The 6,000-nt window shown below is 34.3% G+C and overlaps 1 protein-coding gene across 1 annotated transcript in view; it reads left to right on the plus strand.

Annotated features, from left to right (window-relative positions):
• The first annotated feature begins 2,957 nt into the window (after window positions 1-2,957).
• The window catches only part of LOC107757927 (neurturin-like), a 22,837-nt gene continuing 19,794 nt past the window's right edge, over window positions 2,958-6,000 (plus strand). Inside the window, exon 1 of the mRNA XM_016575533.1 lies at window positions 2,958-3,262. The gene's annotated coding sequence lies outside the window, so the exon portion shown is untranslated. The remainder of the gene's footprint in view (window positions 3,263-6,000) is intronic.

Consider the following 6,000-nt stretch of genomic DNA (forward strand, 5'->3'; position numbering starts at 1 on the left):
TCCATATTCAAAACGTAATCTGGTATTTGTTATATTAATTTGTAATTGTAATCATAAACACAGGGTTTTTTGTACACTGTAAAAATTATTTGATCAATGAAAATGATCGTTTAAGTTTTTCTACTTAAGAATTTCATGTTTAATTCAATGTGTTACTGTTTCTTTGGAATTGTTTGTGAAACTTACTAGCAATGTCTGAGTGAAAATGATTTCTACAGAATTTTATTTATTATTAAATTTTTTTCACTGTAGCACAGATAGTTTTACTGTTTACTGCACTTTGTTATTCTTCTAGTTATTTACATATAGCGGCAGTTATAGGAAGTCTTGTACATTCGGGAAATTCACAGGAAAAACACAAAACAAAATTCTCACATGTTCCAGATCAATGATATGGCTTCAGCAGAATTTAAACATTTCCTGATAACTTTTTAACAGTTTGAGTAGTTAGCTCTTCAAAGATTAGAGTTAAATTTAAAGCAAAACTTTCATGCTGTTAAGATGAGCTGTTATGCTGTTAAGTCTCCTTCACATGGCCATAACCATCTAACTCAAATATAATGCCTAATAATAAAATAAATGTAAAATTGTTCGATTTATTGGAGCTGTGACACTTTGGAAATGCACATGCAATATGCGCATGCACATGAAACAAAGGTTAAGTAAAATGTTTGTGTTGAGTTTTTGTAAAATGTTTATGCTTAATATAATAGTAAGTAGCCATTAAAAATAGTACATGTTCAAAGAGGGTTTTGACAGATCAAGACCAAAGAAGACCAATTGCAATTTATTATGCAAATATTGTGATGATGTCATCAAGACAACTGGAGAATTTCAATATTTCATGTCTTAAAAAGTCTCAAGTTTGACAGAAAAATGTTAAAATTACAAAGCTAAGTTTGACTGAATTGACTTTGTATGTTTTGGCTGAATTAACTGAAGTGAAATACTTAGGGCTAAAGTTGGAATACACTACACAACTTTTGCCCAGATTGGACTTTTTGCCCAATTTACAGTCAGCTAGTTGCCAAAAGTCAGAGTCAGTCTGCAGATTTGAGTCGACAGATTTCATAGAAAATCACGTAGTGTATGATGGGCACGGACTCTGATTTTTAAGCTTCAGACTATGATTCCAAGCAGGATTATTACAGTTAAAACTAAAACTATATTTAAAAAATTCTATTTGAAATAAAATAAATGTTATCTGAAATCAAAATAAATAATAAAAAAAGTTTATTTCAGCTAGTTAACAAGAGAACATTTCTCATTCTCATTTAGTTTAACTTGATGTACTAAATAAACTAACACAAAATCTGAGAAAAAAAAACCTATATAGACATATTTAAAAATAACAAAAACGTATACACAATTACAAAAACACACAAAAATATTACTAAAACGTGAACTAAAATTAGCATGCATGTAATAAAAAATCATTCAAAATATTAACAAAAACTATAATGGTATCTCATTGATACCAAAATCAGACCTGTCTGATATTTTGAGGCAATTTTACAACATTTGTCTGTGAGTTCAGTGCTGTGTTCAGAACGACTTAGTGTGTGATCCTCAGTTATGTCGTGTACGATGCCCAGTTTTCCCTCTGTAACCATTTACAAAGTAAGCAAGTGTATGTTTGAAAACCTGTTCAGATTTGAAAAGTCATGTAGTTTATTCCAGCCTTTAGGGATTTAGAACAACCCCGAACCACAATGTGTTAGGAATATCAATACAGCACTGCACTGTAATTAAGAAATAAACACTATAGTATGATTTTGGCAGGACTTTACAGTGTTGTTTACATCTCTAGCATATCCAGGCTGAAGGTAAATGTTCACAATGGACAGGGGGTGGAGCTGGTGTGTGGTATAAAGAGGGGGATGAAGCACATGCCATCTACCCTCACAATACCCCCACCGTACACCCTCCCTCTCCTCTAGTCAGCCAGCCCTTTCTCCAGCAGCATCTCTAATGCCACAGTGCTGCTCTCACTGTCAGACACTCTCATCTTGAGGAGTGGAAATAAACACGGTGCCTGTTTAACTCAGTTCAGTTGTCAGAGCTGCTTCATTACGTGGCACACCAGGTAGCAACTGCCAAAGGCGTCTAATCCTCTGGTGTGGAAAGGATCAGGGAGAACTCTCGGCAAGAGGACAGGACACGTCGGACAGGTACCGGACTCTGGGATCGTAATCTCCATCTGTAATGAGGCGTGGGGCCCACATCACGTATCTGAACATTCAACTGGCATTCGGATTTGGACGTGTTTGAGGAGAGGTGTTCACGCAGAAGGACGGTTCATGGCAACATGCGTGCACCTCTCTCAGAGAGAGAGCATGACGGGATTTTGGCTTCTGTAGGAACTTGCAGTCAGCTTTTCCTGACTTTTATGAATCATTACAGAGGAATCTGTTGGATAAACATCTGTTTGAAGCTGTTTTCCAAGTGATTACTTCTTTCGGAGTTGTGTATATAAAGGATGTAAGACAAGGACCTGCACAGTAAACATTTAAAGAACTGCACATGAACAGCTGCTTTTGTAAACGAGTGCTTCCAAATTCTTAAAATCTATATCTATATGTATGTATTTTGGTGAGTTATAGTTTGCAGGTGTTTTGAGTGACAGATGGTTGGCATGTCCTTTAATCACTCGCTTTTGTGTGAAAGTGTAATGCTGGCTGGGAGAACAGCTAATGGGTTTCTATTCGCAGCGCTCATTATTTAAGGCTGGTTGCTCATCACAGTACAGATTGAGAGGACATTCTTCTATCTTTACTTTTTTCCGCAATTTATGCAAGTAAAACATGACAGCACATTACTGAAAAGTGATTTTCGGCAAGACTTTGCTTACACCTTGACCAAAAAAAGCTCACCAGTTGCACTCGCTGGTTACTTTTCGCCGTGCAGATTGTGAGAACATTTTCTTCCTTATTTTTCTCCCCTATTTTGGCAAAAAGTCTCCAAAAGTTTAATAGCCTGAAAATGTCTTAAAGCAGAATGAGGATATTTGGATCATTTTTTATACCCTTGGCATCCCTGGATTTCTGAAGGATCCTGTAACTGAGGAATGCAGTGTGTATCCTGGATGGTCCACTATAAATTTTCATAAACACTGCGCAGGATTCGTCCGTATAAAGCGAGAAACTAGCAGCACTGCTTTACTCCTCTAACGAAAAAAGGATTGGAATATTGATTAATGCCACTTTTACCCAGAGGTCAGCTGAACAGACGCGCTGTGGAGTCTGAATAAGCCGGGTAGACGGTAAGAACGCATCCTGTTCTCTCAGCTTAACTACAGTTTAAGAGTTGAGATTTTCTCAAACACAATAATGGACAGACATCTTGCAAAAAAATTAATTAATAAATGCAATCAGGTGTGTGCAAATAGGCTGTAAGATGTTTGTTTAGTACAATAAAAACACATGCTAAAAATAACGGTTACTCTTTACTTTAGGGCGCCTTTGTTACAGTGTAATTTTACAGTTAAGTATTGAGTAAAATTAATTGACAACATGTACTTACTATAGGGTTAGGGAAAGGGTTATTATGCATAATTTACTGTTACTATAGTAAGTACATGTAACGTGTACACAAGGACACTGTAAAAAAAAAAAAAGTGTTACCACAATAACATACAAAACCACAATTGCTGTGAGTATATAACACAAATTGCATAAAGTGCCATTTTCATGACATGCGAATGATTGGTGCATTCAAAAACATTTGGATGAAGTGCAGGAGTTTCATAAAAGTTTTCATTTTTGATCCTTAACTTAAGTGCTCCTGGTGTAAGATACTGAAAAACAACAAAAAGTGACTCAGGCCGACAATGAAAAAACGGAGAATACAAGACCACATTCTCTGTATAATGATTTTAGTTTAATTTGATTTTATCTTTATATTTTCTGCTTTCATGTCATTTTAAAGTTTAGTAATTATATTATGTGTTTTTGTCATTTTGATTAGTTTATGTTTTAAAATATGTCTGTATATTTTTTTATTCAGTTTTGTTTGAGCTTTAGTTTGAGTTATTTTAGTACGTTAAACTAATGAAAATGAGAAATGTTGCAATGGAAACTAGCTAAAATAAAATAAGTTTAAGTTTTTTGTATTTTATTTTATATATTATTTCAGATAACATTTATTTTAATTAAATAAATTATGTTTTGTTTTGTATCTTTTTAATGATTTTAGTTTTAGTTAGCCAAAATAACCCTGCTGTGGACTGTAGGCAAGTGATAGGCTTATGTTCAATGATATAGAAACAAACAATATATTAGCTTACATGCTGACGTTTTGTAATGAATTATCAATGCCTTACACATCTGCCACAATGATGCCTTTTATGTATCTCTATTAATTTATCTTATTTATCTGTATTTGTGCATTCGGTGTTGGCGAGAGCCACTTGCTCTTGGCATATTTGAGTTTATTTTGCCATCAGAAGATGCCAAATGAAAGAGAAAGTGACAGATTGAGGTCTGTCATCTTCCTATTATAGTGCACTGATATGAACATCCCAGAATCATCGTGAACTGTCCTTGCATTTACGTTAGATATACAGCTTGTCCTATAGAAGCGAACATGTAACATGAACAACTAACATGTTCTGTTCTTCCTAAAAGCCAGAGTCAGTAGTGTCGGCACTATGAACTGAATGGCAAAAGATAAAGCAATCCATCTAACCTATCTCTCAGGTCCTGTTTGCATTAAGACTTATCTCAAGTGGACAGATGAGATAAATCACCATTTGGATATGGTAGATTTAAGCATCTATTATGAAAGGATTTTCAGTGGATGGTCTCTGATTTTGTTACTGCACCTTTGTTCTTATGATCGTATGATCAGAGAAGCTGACATAAAATTTGTGAATAACAGTGAAAAATAACTTATGGCATGCCATATGTGGCAAACTTGCTCACAAAAAAAAAAAATGTTCTGAAAATGTATTTTCAGCTAGGAAATGCAATTGTCACTCTTGAAACTGACCGAACTGCATCTGGACAGATTCGTATCTGGCACCTGTGTGAAGGGTGACCTTAGTTTGCACAGATCTTTTTAGTGAACCATGTAATTGTGTGTGCGCTCCTGTGGTTTGAATTCAGAGCCCATTACATTAATCATTCATAGAAAAGCCCAAGTGAGTCATTCAGTACTTCAACACATCTTATCCATCACTACCATAGTCATTATCTGGATAAAACAAATCTGCCCAGATATGTTTATGACAATCTGCCAAAGGAAACACAGCTTCACCTGAATGGACGTCCCTTCAGATCACATCTTCAAAGTTACAGCGCCTTTCAAACTAGGATGGCTATTTCTATAACACCAAAAAGGAGTACACTTTGCAGGATTCATCAAAGCCAGGATATAAACTGAAACTATTTTTCACCTTAATTTGATTTCCAGGGGAATTTTTTTTTAAACTTTTATTAGGGCACATTTTCTAACCTTACTAAAGATGATGTATCATCTTTCATATTAAATTTGCTATGTAAGTGCAATTTGATAAATTGAATCAAATGAAATAATTATCAACAAAATCCATAGTTACACTGCAGAAGTGACACAGAAGCTGCATCTGAAGCGGCAATTATATGTATTTATACAGACTATTCAATGCAGCTCAGAGAAGCCATGAATGCATATACACTGCAGTTACAATTCATATATTGTTTTATTTATTTAGTCATTTATCAGACGCTTTTATCCAAAGCGACTTACAAATGAGGACAACAGAAGCAATCAATTGTAGTGTTAAAACAACTAAAAACAGATCCAAAACTAAAAGCTAAAACTTTATAAATACTACCTATACACATTTTAAAAGTAAAGAGATTAAATAAAAATAACAAATGCATACAACAGAATTTCAAAACTTAACATTTAAATGAAAAACAAAAATAAAGCTAAAAACAATTCAAAATAGTAAAGAACAAAAGGTATAAGAGTATAATAATGATTCTAACATAACACTAAGCCAAACACCAAAAAAAC

Source organism: Sinocyclocheilus rhinocerous, unplaced genomic scaffold (assembly GCF_001515625.1).
Source record: "Sinocyclocheilus rhinocerous isolate Xijiao unplaced genomic scaffold, SAMN03320098_v1.1 scaffold324, whole genome shotgun sequence".
Lineage (NCBI taxonomy): Eukaryota > Metazoa > Chordata > Actinopteri > Cypriniformes > Cyprinidae > Sinocyclocheilus > Sinocyclocheilus rhinocerous.